Below are 17,138 nucleotides of genomic sequence, written 5' to 3' on the forward strand. Positions count from 1 at the left end.
CTTAGGGACCAGGGGATGCATCTCACGATAGTGCCAGCTTTCTCCACTCTGGACAAGACGTAAATTAGGCCTGCCATCACAAATGCTTAGTTTGGCACGACTTTTGTTTGTTTGTCTTCCAGGGAGAATAGAGAGAATGGGTTGGAGAACACTATTTCACATAATAACATGATTATACTTCTATACTATATTTAAACTTTGCAAAGTTCATCCACATACTGCACATTAAAAATGTTTCACCAGAACTCTGTGAGCACATAAGAGTAGTATTATCATTTTCCTGCAAACAAAGAAAGTGAGGACAGAGCAGTCAGGTGGTTTGTCCAGGGCCACCGCATCAGTTGGTGACAGATGGGATGATCAGTCAGTAACTGAGGGAGGAGCACATCATTTTATTCCCATCAGACTCTAGACTGGATTTAGATTCTGCTTTTTGGCCAACATGGTCTTAGACCCAAACAGAGGGACTGGTCCAATTTGGAGGAATAAAACAGAAAAGATATTCCGATATGCATGGGTCAGAAAGAAAATTGCACAGCAAGGTGACTACAATTAATAATAATGTATATGTCAAAATTGCTAAAAGAATGGATTCTAATGTTTTCACTACAAGGAATTGAGAAGTATGTGAGGTGATGGATATGTGAAGAGCCTGATATGATCATTTCATAATGTATACATATATCCAAACATCACATTGTATGTCATAAGTATATACAATGATTGTCATTTTAAAATAAAACAAAATTTGAAAAATTACAGAAAGACGGTAACAGGCATCATGGAATTGCTTCTGACATCTGTGTTCTTCAGAATTGTTTACAGAACACTTATATCCAAATACAGATTTGAATTTGGTGGGGAAGTTCTAGCACCATAATTTACATATTCTTTGGAACCTATTTGCTGGTTGAAACTGTGCTTTTCTATGAAAAATTTTAAGGCCGTTTATTTCACCCCTGAAGTAAGGCTGAGCAACGTTTTAAATGAAGAGTGGACTTTGAAAGAAGCATTCGTGAGAGTGCCAAAGCGAGCTCCAGGAATGAGAGGACTAATTTGGCAGCTGTCAGGACAGATCAGTTCATAGAGTGAGAAGTGGGTTGAAGGAGGAGCTCTGCCTGCAAGGACAAAGCTGGGCATGTAGGTCCAATTTTTCCAGCAGCCTCTCTTTCGGGGAGCCACCCCAACAACCCTGCGTGCCTTGCCACCTCACCTGATGGAAGTAGAATGCTACCTCTGGCACAAGGGCCATTTCTATTTTCATGGCATTACTGGGGCCTGAAACATCCATGCTCAGAAGTTGTCAAATAACAACAGTTTTTTTTTTTTTCAGCAGCTTGTCTGAGCACTCCTGGAATTCCTTTAAAATACAGAAGGATGAGTAATCCTGGTTCTCATTTCTGCAGAGAGGGCTGGGAAAGGCCCAGGCACAACCTGCCAATGTTGCAAAATTCATAAAGCAAATCAAGTGAACAAACCGCTCCTTTTCAGATCAAAACCTGTTAAGGATTGCGGTGTCTTTTTGGCAACCCAGGGGTTATTCATATGCCTGTTTCAACTGTTCTAGTAGCTTCAGGAAATAGCAAGGTGGAGCAGCCCGCAAGAAAGCCAGCATCATCCTCAAAGGATGCTCATAGCGACGGAAGAACCAACTTGGCTAAAAACACTTTTCAAGTAAGGAACCATTTCCCCCTCAAAGAGATTTTCTGATCACCCCAGAAAATGATCCTGGGAACTTCTGAGTCACAGAATAAACATGAATAGCAAAGAATAAGTTTACATGTTTTGGGAACATGGAACACTTTCTTTTTCTAAGCCTCTGACAGCTGTCCTGAGGAGTGCATCTGCCTTGAGTGCAGGTAATTGAAAATCTGTCCTTGGTGTGGCAGCTGACTAGCTCATTGACCTTGGGTTAATCATTTAATTTGGGATCGGCAATTCATAGTCAAAACCATGATTACTGTGATCCAACAGAAGCGAGCCTGCCTGGGCATGGGGACCCAAAGGTTATAATTTTAAGGATTTATTCCTTGGGAGTGGAGGCAAAATGCTGATAGTAATGAAGTGGCCCAGATTCAAAAGCCTGAACAGTGAGTTTTACCAGGGCCCCCATGCCATTCAGTAAGCTCTCTGGGATTTTCAGTGGGCCTGGGGAGGTATAACTCACTTTGGCTCAGAGCTATGAAAGCAGAACTTGGGTGGTTTATTAGAATATACAATGGAAGAGTTGGATGAGACCTGAGTAATGATGTTTTTGTTCACCGCTTGTCTCATCAGAGCAATCTCTGGACACATAAATTTAATGTTCTCATCCTCTGCTTAAAACGGCCTTCCACTGTTCCAAAATAAAAGCCAAAGTCCTCAATACTGTGTATGCATGTGATCCAGCCCCTGCCTACCTCTGTATATCTTGGTTTTCCCTGTTCCCTTTAATCCAGCCACAAGGACTTTACTCCACTTCCTCCAATGAACTAACTGTTTATATCCTGAGCACTCTCTAACTCCTCTTCACTTTTTTTTTTTTTTTTTTTTTTTTTTTTTTTTTTGAGGCGGAGTCTCGCTCTGTCGCCCAGGCTGGAGTGCAGTGGCGCGATATCGGCTCACTGCAAGCTCCGCCTCCCGGGTTCCCGCCATTCTCCTGCCTCAGCCTCCCGAGTAGCTGGGACTACAGGCGCCGCCACCACGCCCGGCTAATTTTTTTGTATTTTTAGTGGAGACGGGGTTTCATTGTGTTAGCCAGGATGGTCTCGATCTCCTGACCTCGTGATCCGCCCGTCTCGGCCTCCCAAAGTGCTGGGATTACAGGCTTGAGCCACCGCGCCCGGCCACTTTTTTTTTTTTTTTTTTTTTTTTTTTGAGACAGAGTTTCACTGTTGCCTAGGCTGGAGTGGAGTGGTGCGATCTTGGCTCACTGAAACCTCCGCCTCCCGGGTTCAAGCAGTTATCCTGCCTCAGCCTCTCAAGCAGCTGGGATTACAGGCACCTGCCACCACACCCAGATAGTTTTTCTGTATTTTTCGTAGAGATGGTGTTTCACCATTTTGGCCAGGATGGTTTCGAACTCCTGACCTCAAGTGATCCATCTGCCTCGGCCTCCCAAAGTGCTAGGATTACAGGTGTGAGCCACCGCACCTGGCCCCCTCTTTACTTTTTAATTTTTATTCTTCTTTCAATGCTCAGCTCAAATGTCACTTCCCCTGAGAAGCATTCCCTGAGGCTTCCCCTCCCCATACACATTAGATCAGATAAAGCTCTTGTAATATTATTGCAGAACATCCTATTCTTTTGCTTCAGGGCCTTTATCACAATTGATAATTATATACTTACTTTTACTTATGGAATTAATTCCCAGTCTCTCTCAGTAGATTACATGCTGTGTCTGTTTCACTTGCCATTGTATCTCTAATGCCTACTACAAGTGCCTGGCAGGCGGCAGACATGACTGCTTGTGAATGAATGAATGTTCTCAGTGATTCTGTAAGGATGAAGGTGATGTAGAGTAGTAGATAGTAGCTCTGCTCTGGAAGTCCAGAGTCTGATTCACACCTGCAAGCCTTATTGGTCAATGACTACTGATATTCCAGCCACCCAAACAACTGCTTTCAGAGAAGCATTAATACCTGTGAATAAAACAAATCTACTCTTTTCGTATGTTTGGTTCAGAACACTAGGGGAATTTGAGAAGAAATGAGCCAGCCCCAAGCTGTCCTGGTTTCTTTTATTAAGAATAGGCCATGATTTGAGCACATTCTACTACTTGCCTCACTTCTGCCTATTGCTGGGGATTGCACAGGGAAAAGTGAGAGTCTGTGTGTTGGGACTCTGACTTGGCAGTGAGATTTAACACAGAAAGACCCTGAAGAAATATGCTGACAATGGGGTTTTATCTCTTCAATGCACTGGAGACAAAACCCCTGCTTTTAAAAACAACATTCATACAGAGCCAAGGATGTCCCAGTGTCAACAGTCCTAACCCTTTCTCAGTCTGCCTAAGAGGTCGTTGGTTTCAGATGGATGAACCAAGGACCTGCTACTTAGAGACTACTGTCTAGGTCAACCCAACTGGCATAAGTAAAGCACCTACTGTTTATAGTAGGAGGCTGCAAGATAACAGGAGATGCAGACTATTGAAGGCTACTGATCTATCTGTGTAGACAGGCAAGAAAAAAACAACTGGAGAAGAATTCCATGACTATACAAAAAGAAGAGTGTGATGGTATGGAGACTATTCCTGAACAGTGAATTTCCCCTGCATTAAGGATGAGATCCCTATGAACTGGGATCATTCAGGAAGTCTTCTTGGAGAAGAAAAGTTTGAGCATTTTGGGAAAAAAAGTTGGATTGGCAAAGAGAGCTGAGCTGTCAGTAGCTGGGCCCATAGTAAGTAGGCTGCCTGGAGCTGGGAGTTATGCTAAAGGAGTTGTAATTTGGGATGCCTCTAATTAACCATTTTGGGAAAAACATAATAAATCCCTTTGTAGCATCTATAATAAACTGCCCAATATCTAGGTCGTGGGGAAAAAGTTTTATTCTGCATTTCACGTGGATGGTGATAACACTAGATAATCTCAGCATCTTTCTGATTCTCTTGCTAATCCAGGATTCTAAGTAATAATCACTTTGTTCTACAACCTGAATCTAGCCCTTGTACTGTGCAGTTTTTTTTTTACAGTTATTTTTCCTGTTCTCTGAATCAATCTCCATGGAAACATAAGTTTTAACCAGCTGTGTCCACTGAGGTAAAGATGCAATAAAAGGCACAGGGCATACATACCACAGCAGCAGTTACTTCCCACAAGGAACCAGAGATTGGAAGTGAAGCTAAAACATTTTCACTTACAATAGCATCTCTTTCAAGGTGAACCATTTCCCCAGGGAGAGTTTCCAGCTCTGAGCAAAGGCAGAACAATAAAACATCAAGGATGTCTTTCTAAGGCTACAAACAGAGTAGCTAACACCTTGAAGTTGATCTGCTTCTGAGTCCTTTAAAAGCCAGGACAGCAACAAAGTGCCCACATTACATTTTCTATAAGCTTGCTAAGCATCTCTTTTCTTAAACCACAAAACCCTAGGTATTTGTACAGAACAGGCAGAAAGGGAAGTCCTAGGAGATCAGGACCCTGTCTCAGCAGGCATCACTCCAGCCTATCTTTTCCTGAGTGGTTTTCTGTACTTGTCTTCCATCTTTTCCCTTCTGTCCCACTCTGGAAGTCACTAGTCTGTGCCTTCCTTACCTCCCATGGTTTCTGCACCTTCATTTCCAAAGGCAAGTGAAAACAGTGCCAGGCTGTGCACATGGGTAACTCCAGGGACTTCTCCTCCTCCCATTTCCCCTAAAGCATTTGACAGTTAGACCTTGGAACTGAGTCCAGCAGCACTAGGTCAGAGTGATGGCTAAAGCTAAAGGCAAACTGGATTCTGTTCAGGAGGTTCTCCTTTGTCATTTTTATCTCCAGATAGAAGACCTCTGTCTTCCCAGAAGATTAAATAATAGAAAAGAATAATAGCCCAAGGTGGGTGACTCTGCAAACAGGTGGGTGAGGTCTCTAGTTGAGTGAGGGGGTGTCTGTGGGTTGTGGGTTCTTCTTATGAGCAGGGGTGGAGGAATTTGGTCTATTTGTTGTGGTTTTCCCAGGGGGAAGTGGGGAATGGCTGGGACTCTAATGATCATTATCAGAAGACTTTGGATTAGGCCTCTGAAACATTAAGATGTGAATCCTCTGGCAATCCTGCTAAAATGCAGATCTCCTTTCAATAGGTCTGGGACAGAGCCTGCCTTTCTATCAAGCTTCTGGTGATGGGATGTCGCTTGTCTCATCCACAATTTGAGTAGCAAGAGGTTAGCTTTTCTATTTACTGCCTTTATATCCGCAGTTGGGCTATGTCATTTTATCAAAACAATGTGGTAAGAGTGAGCGCCAATTACTAGCCTGTTGAATCATCTATTGTTAGAGCTGTTTCTTTTGGGTACATTTAAGAGTCCCCTCCCTGTGGTTTCCCATTGCACAAGAAGCCCATTTGCCAGGCAATACCTTGGGCAAGCAAGCTACTATGCAAAATGGCATTGCCTCTTCCTGCTGCCAGCCAGGCGGCTGCTGGTTGACAGTGGAGTTGTACAGTTTATGTGATAGTGATGACAGCGCTGACTCTGAAGGGTACTGAAGATTCTGAAGGGGCACTTCGCTGCAGCAGCTTCACCTCCCACTTTGTTTTACCCACCCCCCAGGCTTGTGGGAGAGAAGGATCAGGCAGAGCTCTGCACATGCCACGCCAGGGGTGGGGGAATTATTTTTTTTGTTTTTTGCTTTCTCTGCTACAGGACATACCATGCCTTTTACAGATATTTATAGGACAATTTCCCCCCTGAGCATGCCCAAGCATGGGGGATGGTGAGGAAGATGACTGAAGGGAGGAAGCAGGAAAAGGGGGTGCCTGCAGGTATGAGGATTGGAAGGTAGGGAAAACCCTTCATGCTTGGTTCAGCCTTCAAGGAAAAAGAGGGGTTGACTAGATTACAGATGTTAAACCAGGGGTCTGTGGTTCAGACCAGCAGCTCTCTGCACTTGTAAGCTATATTTGGCTGGTGTGTTCATTTGTCTAGGGTAAGAGCCCCTAGATTTCAACAGATTCTCACAGAGTCAATGATAACACAAAAGGTTAATCAGCTCCATTTCCAATCAGGATCACCTGCAAGTTCCTCCCAGAGCAGATATTTGGAGCACTAGGCTTCTAGAAGCAGCAGACATCAAGTTCGGGCCATGGGATTAGGGTGGACAGGGCAGCCATTTGGAATCATTTTCTACCAGAGGCAGAAGAGGCTCAGCCAACAACAGCCCCATTTTACATGGCAGAAGCCGAGCTGCAGTCAATTCAGTGATTCCTCCTAAAGTAGGGAGTCAGAAGCTGAGCCTGGACTGGAACCTAGGCCTCCTAGCAGACAGAGCGCAGGTCTACACTGGGGAAAAGCCCCTTAATTCTGGCAGTTACCTGGAAAGAGCAAGACATTTATGGCCAGAGCGCCAGGAGCCCAGCTGGTTATTTCTAGCTTGCTGAATGTCAAAAATCCAGGCCGCTTCTCAAAGCAGCCTCTACTTGTCAGACCAAATCAAGGCATCAGCGCGTCAAGCAGGCGAATCCTCTGCCCCCGGCACCAGCCTGGGGGCGCACGCCCTGCCTCCGCCCCGCCCCGCACGGCGCACCTGACCGGTTCCCGCGGTGCGCCTGACCGCGGGCGGGCGAGCGCTGCACCCACGCATCCGGACGCCACTCCCACCTGCACCCCGGCGTCACGCCTGAGTGCAACCTGCAGCCTTCACCCACCTGGGCGGCTGCCTGGCTTTGCTCAGGGTTGGAGCCAGCTCGGCAGCCTGCCTTGGCCAAGTGTGACCAGGGAGCTGGTCTTTGACCCTAGCGGCAGATTGGGCATGACAATCTGGTCTCTTGTGGAATCTCCCACTTTCACCTTCTTTTCTTCTTAGCAAAACTCCCACCCCAGCCTCTACCCCAATTCCTCGATAGATCTAAATCAACGGGCATGTTGGTACCTCTGCAGAATCAATCCAGTTTTACAGGAACAAAAACGAACCCCAGTCCTGAGTGTCTGTTGGTTTCCCGTCCCAACTTCTGTTCATTCAGCAAACATGGGAGCATCTACTGGCTGGGTTTGGACACAACAGACTGACCTTTACCCCAGGGAACTGGCAGCCCCCGGGGAAAAGAGAAGCGGATGCTTTTAGGCTGTAATGTAATGGTCGCATGGGAATTTGCTAGGGGACATGGGGGCAGGGAATGAGCATTGTAGGCAGAGAGGACAGAGGCTGGTGACAGAACATGGCAGGCGGTAGGATCTGCAGGAAGGCAAGGTGGCCGGTGGGCACAGACAGATGAGGGCAAGTAGCAGTGATGGGCTGAGGAGGAGCCAGGACTCAGCCAGAGAAAGGAGCATTGACTTCATCCTGAGAACAATGCAGGGCCTTGGAAGGTCTAAACAGGGAAGTGACGGATCCAATTTGCTTTCTTAGGTGGGACTGGAGAGCAGAAGTCCTGTAAGTCCCAGCACAGGGGCAGCAAGCGGCAGCATCGCTGAAAGTAGCAGCATTTTCAAGGACATGGGTCATGTTCTCCCACTTGGGGATCAAATTAACTAAGTTTTCTTCTATTTCCACCCGCACACTGCTGCCTTATTCCTATCCCTGGCCCCACTGTGAGTGGTTTGGCCTTCTGCCTCCATTGGCCCTTAACTAGCCTTTAGGTAAAATGCTAGGTTGACCAGGGGTCCAGAAACAAATGACTGGATAAAGAAAACATGGGGGGTGTGTGTGTGTATTTAACAATGGAATACGACTCAGCCATAAAAAAGAATCAAATTCTATCATGCAGTCCTGTGCAGCAACATGGGTAGAATGGAGGGACACTATGTTGAATGAAATAACCAGGAAGGCAAAGTTAACCACTATATGTTCTTACATGTGGAAGCTAATAAAACCAGTTGATCTCATAGAAGTAAACAGTAGCACAGAGGACACTGGAGGCTGGGAAGGGATGAATAGGGAGAGATTTGTTAAAGTCAACACAATTACAGCTAGATAGGAAGAATAAGCTGTACTGTTCTATACCACTGTGGGATGATTATCTATATATTTGAATATAATTTCAAATAGCTAGGAGGAGGATATTGAACGTTTCCAACACAAAGAAATGATAAATGTTTGAGATAATGGATATGCCAATTACCCTGACCTACTGTACATGATACATATCAAAACTTCACTATGTACCCCATAAGTGTGTACAATTATTATTTGTCAATTTAAAAATTATTTTAAAAGATGCTAGGTTGACTGTACTCCCAATCCACCAACCTATTTTCAACCATCCATTTGCTCATTGACTCAATAACAATTTCTAAAGTGTTGCTGTGTGCCAGGTGCTGAGTTAGTCATTGTGGAATACAGAATGCGATACTCATACGTTTCCTGATCTCAGAGAGCTTAGAATTTATCCAATGTCCAAACTTGCCAGTGCATCAGAATCATCTATAAAGATTTAGAAAAAGATAGCCAATTGAGCTTCGCCCCAGTCTGACTGAATCAGAATGTTTCCGGGTAAGTTCCAGGAAGCCATATTATTAAAATTCTCCTCCAGGTAATTTTGTTGAGCAGTCAGAATCTCTGATCCCTACAGGAATGCCAAACTGGAATTTCTCTGGTGACCTTTCCTCTACATAGTTGAACAGACCCAGAGTCTGGCTCCTGACCATAAGACAGAGAAATCACCAGAGAAGACGGGGCAACCGCAGTCCAACTGAGCTGTAAGCCTGGGAACAGCTCGCTCACCTTCAAAAAAGCAGGAGGGGCAGGTGGGATGGGTAAATGTAAGGAAAGAGAAGAATGTACTGGGACGGCGGGCTGGGTTGTGCATGCCTAGAGTGGAAGATGCCTCTCTATGTAAATTATATAAATTGTCCATTTAGAAAGCAGAAGACCAGTTCTCTGGCTTGTTGAAACACACATTCCTTCTTTCTCAGCCACGCCTTGATTACTATGGCCAAGTAGGGATGACTGTGCTGGCCAATTTCAAATGGTGGCCCTGATGAATAATAACAAATACTTTCCAAGCGCTTTATACACAGACCCATGTCCCCACCAATTAAGTCTGAGTACTAGGGCAAATTGAAGCAAAGGGTGGTGGGGGGTGATCCTGTTAGCTTGCTGTCCTCAGAAATAACCTCTCCAAGGGACTCTAAAAAGCAGAGATTCTGTTGGATCATGCCTGGGAAACAGGTCTTCTTGGAGTTTGAGAGGATTAAAATTTTAGTTCCAGTTAACTTTCTGTCTCTTGGTGAAGACGGCTCCAAGAAATCTAATGGTGAAGTATTTACTTGTTGACAGCTAATGATGAGCCAGCTACTGTGATGCCTTAAACATAAATATACTTCCAATCTTCCTGGGAAGATAAGATACAGTTATATGTAAAAGTAAATAAACGTAAGACTTATTTCCAGACAACACTAGGAGAGACAGTTTTGTGGGTATCTGAGGTTCTGTATCCTGAAAGCTTATCTGAGCAGTACGTATTTGAGAGCAAAATACTCTGGGTGCCATACACACATGTAAGACATCATCTTTGTCCTCAGGAAGCTTACCATCTGATAGAAAAGACAGGACACATAAGTACATAATATAAAGAAAATAGTATAGGCTAGGCCAGGCACAGTGGCTCCTGCCTATAATCCAGCACTTTGGGAGGCTGAGGTGGTGGATCACTTGAGGTTAGGAATTCAAGGCCAGCCTGGCCAACATGGCGAAACCCTGTCTCTACCCAAAAATACAAAAATTAGCTGGATGTTGTGGTGGGTGCCTGTAGTCCTAGCTACTCGGGAGGCTGAGGTGGGAGAATCGCTTGAACCCAGGAGGCAGAGGTTTCAGTGAGTCAAGATCATGCCACTCCATCAACCCTGGGTGACAGGGTAAGACGCTGTCTGAAAAAATTAAAAAATAAAAAAAAAAAGTATAGGCTGGGATAAGTGAGTGATTCAGTGGTAGCTTTAGTGTCAATAGAACTTGCACTGAAATATTCAACTTTTTTCCCACAGCCCTGGACAACTTTCAGGAAGACAGTTCTGATCTGTAGCAATTAACACATGGTCATCCTCAGAAAAAGGCTAAGGAGGGTGCCACTTGACCTAACAGAATCTTACATGTGCCAATAATGTGAAGGCTCGATGGGTGTTTGTACTTAGTCCTCTCTATTATTTCCCAGAGATACCCAGAGCTTAAAATGCAGACACCAAGAGCTTTGAGCCTAGACATTTGGATGAAAAGTGATTTCCACCTGGAGAAAGTCATTGCCCTTCTGTGCAGAGGTAGGTGCCCTGATACTTGCCTGACAGCTGGAAAGGGTGGCTCAGAAGAGGTAGGCGGGAGAAGAGGCCACATAGTATCTCCCTGGGCCTCCTGGTGAAAAACTTGTGTGTGTTTTTTCAGGCCTGACCATAAACTCAGGGAAAGTTGACCCCTACACCAGACCTGGGGCGCAGCCCATGCGTGGCAGTCTCTGGAGGGAGCTTTCAAGGTCTCAGGTCTCTCTGGCTGGTCATAGTCATCACATGTTTGCATTCCTAGCCCCTGAGCCTTCATTCCTGGGTTCATTAGAAGCCTTGGGGAGAGGTGTTCTTTAGGCGCCTCTGCTGAGGCCTCCTTTGGGTGGGGCAGGGAAGGGAGAGAAACCTTGAAGTCACTTTTCCCCACAATGACTCAGAACCTAGTACTTCCACTCCTAGCCTTCCCGGTCCCTTGCTCTTGGCCCCAGAGTCCATACAACTTCCAGAGCCTTTTGTTCAGGGCCCTGTCAGCAGTGAGACCACCCCAAGCCCACATTCCCGCTGACCTGCTTGACCCTGGGCCCCTGTGTGTTCCACGGGGGAAATGGAACGGGGAGAGGCCACGCTTTCTCTGGTTTCAGATACTTGCTTATACCATTGCAGGACATGATTGAAAGCTTGATTCTTTTGTTTTGGGCTTGTTGCCTTAATTGACTATTGTGACACCTGGCAGCTCCCTCTCCCAGTTCAACTGAGTTCCTGACAGAGGGACTCCGCCTTCAACCCGCCAGGGGCAAACACTCAAAGGATGGGCTTCATTACTGTTGCGGGCTCTGGCTTCTCCTCCTATGTTTCTAATTCATTTCTAGATTCAATCTCTCCCTCTCCATATCGCACATTCACAAACATTAACTGCCCGAGGACCAGGAGAAGCACAGGGCCTGCCTCGTTATTCCTCCCTTGCATGCTGACTCTTCCACGGGGGCTGGGCAGAGTCAGCACACGCAGGAGGGGAATCATGAGCCAGGCCCTGGCCGGATCCAGATTTCTAGACATGAGAACTACCCAAATCCCAGAGACCCAGTTCTTCCATCTACTTTACTGAGGAGGAACCGGGGAGTCTGAGAAGTGACTTGGCCAAGGTCACCCAACTGGAACCCAGGTCCTAAGCCTTGGGTTTGAACTCGGATCATGACCAGACTGCCTCCTTGAATCTTCTTTCTACTTTCCTGGTACAGTTTCTGTGCAGAGCTGAGTCCTTGGGTGCCCAGGACTACACTAAGCCCTCTCAAGTCAGTACTTTCTAGGAGGCGGTAGCCTAACTGGAGAGAGAGGTGAGGCCAGGGGTTCCCAGACTTGAGCAGGCATTGGAATCAGCTGGTGGGCTAGTTAAAACACAGATCTGCTGGCCCCATCCCAGGGCTGCTGATTCAGTAGGCCCGGGATGGGGTCTGAGAATTTATACTTCTAACAAGTTTCCAGGTGTGGCTGATGAGAACCACTGGGCTTAACCATAAACAACCCAAAGTAACAGAGGCAGTGAATGGAAACTGAGCAAAGGCAGGCAGAGAAAGGAGAGGAATGAGGGTGACATTGTTTCTCAGGGGAGGAAATGAGCTCCAGGGGCTGGTCCCTGGGAGGTCCTTCTCTTCCCTCTACCTTCATTTACCCTGACTTCGGGTTTATCTAGAAGTTTCACAGTAGCATATAAATTCCCCCTCTCTGCTGGAGGGCTCTGGCCAACAGGTGAAGCCAAAACCATCACCTGTAGGAGGTTGCTTAGAGCTGGCTCCTGTCCCAACACCCTCCTCTCGGCTTCCCTGTTCACATTGCTGCAGCCTGCACAGCTGCCTGCCTCCCATGGAGCCTGGGGGCACCTGTCCTAAAGGCCTCGAGGATGAAGAGTCGAGGAGGGTGGTTGTGGTGATCTCACCCACCTCTCCCTTGATTCCTCCATGTACTCACACAAGCCCTGGAAGGCCAAGGACACTGACGCTCAGAGAAAGCTAAGGGAGTGGGTACATTACAAAAGGATTGGGAGAGGGGGAGTGGTAAAAACTCCACAGCTCACATTCATTGACTCAGCTCATCTTTCAAGGTCCCAGTTCTCCTGAGTCATCAGTGAGCATGGACTTGCTTCAGAGTCACTAAGGCTGAATGTGGGTCATTGGGATCTAAACTGGTGTTTAAACGTAACCGCACAGAGGTGAGTCAGACACACACACACACAGAAAAAGAGCAAAAGAGAGAAAGAAGAAAGAAGGAGATTTAGCTCTCTCAAGTGGGGGTGAAAATCCAGGAGCGAATCTGAAATGATCCACCTCTCCAAATCCATCCACTGTTTAATTAGCTCCATGTAGCTATAGGGAAATTGAGGCATAACTGCTGTGTCCAGTAGCCCAAAGTCGTTCCAGGGACAGCAGCAACCTCAGGAGGAGGCCAGAGATTGGCCAATGGAAAGGCAGAAAGCAGAGACTCTCCACCCAGGCGGAGGCACCAGAGGGCCCATGGAGGGAATGGACAGCTGGCGTTATGGTCCCCCTACGTTTTCCCAAGACTCTTCCAGCTGTCTAATGGCCTACTGAGGCTGCTCCTTGACCTTGAGTACAAATGGCCCTCATACCCAAACAGCCACCTGACCAGAGCCAACCGACAACCTCCGTGAGCTTCTCAGCCCCAGGCTGGCTCTGCAGGTAAGAGACAGACGTTATGTTGAGGCCAATGTAACCCGTGCCAACCAGCGTGTAGAGATTTCTACCTAGTTTTATTGTTGTGAACTCCAGACAAGAGACTTAGAAACGATGTATGATTTTCTACATCAAAAGCCTGAGTCTGAGGCTTAGGGGTCTGTCTTCCCTTTTCCAATTCCCTTTGTGTGGTGCGGGGCGTGGGGTGGGGCAGAATGGAGAATCGGCTATGGAGTCCCCATCTCTAGTCCCTTCCAGAACAGCCTGTATATGGCTAGTGGGCATTTCCCTTCCTGGAGGGGAGATGGGGGAGGCCCTAGACGTGCTTCCTGGAGCCATAAGGAAAGGGGAGGCTGCTGATTCACCAGCAGCTGCTTCCTGGAATGGCAGTTCCGGGCTGGCAGGCGAACAGTATTTTTCCAAGGTGATCTAGGGCTGTTACAACATTCCCGCTCTGCCCCCATCAGACCTTCCTGTAAGTCAAACCAGAAAGTTACCCAGACCACACATTCCTGAGCAGTCAAGCACAAGATTCCAGAAACAGTGTTTCCAACATGTCTCGCTATCTCTCCTGGGACCTGGGATCCAGTCATCCCCGCAGAACTTGTGCTTCCTCAGCCAAGGCCATGCGTTTGTCGCGCTGGCCATGGAATCTGGAAGCTGCTATGTGGCTCCAAGTCAGCTGGGACGGGAAGGCCTGCCCTGATTCCCCTGACGGATGGCCAGCTGAGAAAGAGCAGAGCCCTGAGCTAGCTTTGTCCCCACATTTCACAAAGCCACTTTCTCTGGTCCTGCCCAGCTTTCTGAGACAGAAAGCTACCATATCCCAGATTGAATCAGTGTTTTTTCTTTTTTCTCCCCAGAAATAAGGCACAGGTTTGGAAGTGTCTCTGTTTGACCCTGGTGTTTGGTTCTCTCCCTCACATACAGGGAACATGAAGGAGAACCCATCTCTGCTGCTTTTGAAGTGCAGTGGCTTTCACTTGGAATGGAAATCTTTACAGGTGGCACCGGGGGCTGTGCAGAGACGACCAGGGAGAAATTCCGGACTTCTCATGTTCTGCCTCTGAGACAGACTGTGGTGGGAAACACAAACAATACAAATCCTTGGTTCCATTTTCCTCATCCCTTCCTGGCAAATGAAATCAAATGAGGGTGAGGGTGACTGGGGAATAAAGCAGGGGGAGTGAAGAGATGGGGGCCTGCTCTTAGAAGCAGGGTCTGAACTCCACCTGCTCCGGGATGAACTGGAAAGTGCTTCTTCTCCTCCCTTCCTTGTCTGATGGCTATGGGAAATTTAGATGGGGAAATACTGATACACTGATCTCTCAACCAAATATAATTTGTATTAAAAATTAAGAGTTCACAAGTTATTCTCTGTCTCTCTCTCTTTTTTTTTTTTAAAGAAACAGCCTTGCCCTGCCGCCCGGGCTGGAGTGCAATGGTGTTATCATAGCTCACTGCAGCCTCAAAATCCTGGGCTTAAGTGATCCTCCCACCTCAGCCTCCCAAGTAGCTAGTACTACAGGCGCACACCACCATACCTGACCAATTTTTCTATTTTCTGAAGAGATGAGGTTTTGCTGTGTTGACTAGGCTGATGTCAAATTCTTGGCCTAACACGATTTTCTCCCTGGGCCTCCCAAAGTGCTGGGATTAAAAGGAGTGTGAACCAATGCACCCAGCCAACTTATCCTTTTTTATCTTCATCACAATCTTATGAGGTGGGTATGGTTATTAGTATTGTCATTTAATAGAGGTAGAGAACAAGGATTGGGAGTGTTTAACAGCCGGCCCAGGATGAATGCATCAAGTTTCAAATCCATGTCTCCTGATTCCAAGTCCGTATTTCTCACAGTCCACATTATATACTCAGCAGATGGTGTTGACAGGTTCTCCGAATCCAGGAGGCAGCTCTGAGTCTCAGGAAGTAAGCTGCTAGAATCCCAGTTAGGGTCCTAATATTCTAAGAGATACAGACCTAACAGAGAAGTGTGCTGTGCCTGTGGCTTTGTGGCAGGGTTTGTCTACAATAAGCACATGTGGTGTTCACAGGGCTTAACTCACGGCTGTAACAGGAGCTTCAGAACGGACAGGGCAAACAGTCCTCTTCAGTAAGTACTGCTGGCCATGTCTTACCCTCTCAGATAAATTGCAAAAGCTTTTTTTTTTTTTTTTTTTTTTTTTTTTTTTTTTTTTTTTTTTTTGAGAACTCTCTGTCACCCAGGCTGGAGTGCAGTGGCCGATCTCCCACCCCCCTATTATAGAACCATTTCTCAAAGCTTAATTCAATACTTTATTTCTGCTTTCCAACAGTTATACACCTTATCTCTAAGAATAACCATTTTTAATGCCTTTGATTTTTCCCACTGAGCTCTTTGCCCCACGATTGTCCAGTAGCTGGGAATGGAGACTGAGTCTGCACTTTCCATTACCTGGTAAACAGCGATCCTTCCTCCTCCCCGACCCCACACTCCCGGAACCCTGACTTGGTTCTCTATCCTTGTCCTTCAGGAGAGAATGAACCTCTCTCCAGCCCCCGGGGGCTAGGGTTTTGTCCGAGACTTCGACTCTCAGCCATTGGTTTGGTATTCTGACTGCGCACTGGAACCATCTAGGGGGCTTTAAAAATCCCACTAAGGCCAACAGGGGCTCCAGGGCTCCCTCAGGAGCTGTGGCTTGGCTCTCATTTTTCCCTTGCCAAGTGATTGGCGTTAGGGATGGTCATGTGACACTAAACTGGCCAATAGCGTATGAGGACGCGAGGCTGTGAAGCGTCTGGGAATATTTTCCACAGCTAAAAGCAAAAAGCTGAAATTCAGGCCTGTTTTCTTTTTCTCCCTGGAAGTTGTTCTCTATGTGCCCCAAGGGAAGGAGCTTAATTTAGTTAGCAATCTACGGACATCACCTCATTTGATCCTCACACTACCCTTTGAGGTAGTTAATATTTTGGTTTTAGTTATTAATTTACCAACAAGGAAACTAAAATTTCTTACTTTTACAGACAAGGAAACTAAGGTTCACAGAAGTTTCAGTATCTCCAAAATATATCCCTTTCAATGATAACAGCTGAGCAGAGTCAGGGTGAACTTGGTCCTGCCTGGTTCCAAAGACCATGATTTTCTCACTATCTCCCTATTTGCAAGGTTGTGCTGGTAAGCTGTCTAAATAATAAAACTAATAAAAGGCGTGGCCAGCTGCAGTGGCTCATGCCTGTAATCCCAGCACTTTGGGAGGCCCAGGTAAGAAGGATCGCTTGAGGCTAAGAGTTCAAGACCAGCCTAAGTTGATAGCAATAACTCATCTCTACAAAAGTTGAAAAAAAAAATTAGCTGGGCATAGTGCAGGAGCCTGTAGTCCCAGCTACTCAGGAGGCTGAGGTGTGAGGATCACTTGAGTCCAGGAAATCCGGGACTTTGAGGCTACATTGAGCTAGGCTCACACCACTGCACTCCAGCCTAGGCAACACAGTGAGACCCAGTCTCAAAAAAAAAAAAAAAAAAAAAAAAAGTCCTAACTTTTAGCACTTACCAATTTCCATGGTGTAAATATTCCCACAATAACCAATAACCAATTTTAAGCTACCATTGTGAGCTCTCCGAGCACTAACTTGAAAGAGATGTGCACAA

The 17,138-nt window shown here is 46.4% G+C and overlaps 2 long non-coding RNA genes across 5 annotated transcripts in view; one reads left to right on the forward strand and one right to left on the reverse strand.

The window, feature by feature from the left end:
• The window catches only part of LOC126958967 (uncharacterized), an 84,786-nt gene extending 79,331 nt beyond the window's left edge, over nucleotides 1-5,455 (reverse strand). The window contains exon 1 of the long non-coding RNA XR_007727414.1: nucleotides 5,235-5,455. This is a non-coding gene — a long non-coding RNA (uncharacterized LOC126958967). The remainder of the gene's footprint in view (nucleotides 1-5,234) is intronic.
• LOC126958969 (uncharacterized) overlaps nucleotides 1-15,052 on the forward strand; it is a 93,374-nt gene extending 78,322 nt beyond the window's left edge. For 2 of the 4 annotated variants that reach the window (XR_007727417.1, XR_007727420.1), the window contains 2 exons: nucleotides 10,762-10,864; nucleotides 14,440-15,052. This is a non-coding gene — a long non-coding RNA (uncharacterized LOC126958969). Of the gene's footprint in view, nucleotides 1-5,415; nucleotides 5,514-5,758; nucleotides 5,840-10,761; nucleotides 10,865-14,439 lie in introns of those variants that run through there. The other 2 variants (XR_007727418.1, XR_007727419.1) reach the window with 2 other exon arrangements.
• The last annotated feature ends 2,086 nt before the right edge of the window (nucleotides 15,053-17,138 follow it).

The sequence above is a fragment of the Macaca thibetana genome, chromosome 7 (assembly GCF_024542745.1).
Source record: "Macaca thibetana thibetana isolate TM-01 chromosome 7, ASM2454274v1, whole genome shotgun sequence".
In the NCBI taxonomy this organism is placed as follows: domain Eukaryota; kingdom Metazoa; phylum Chordata; class Mammalia; order Primates; family Cercopithecidae; genus Macaca; species Macaca thibetana.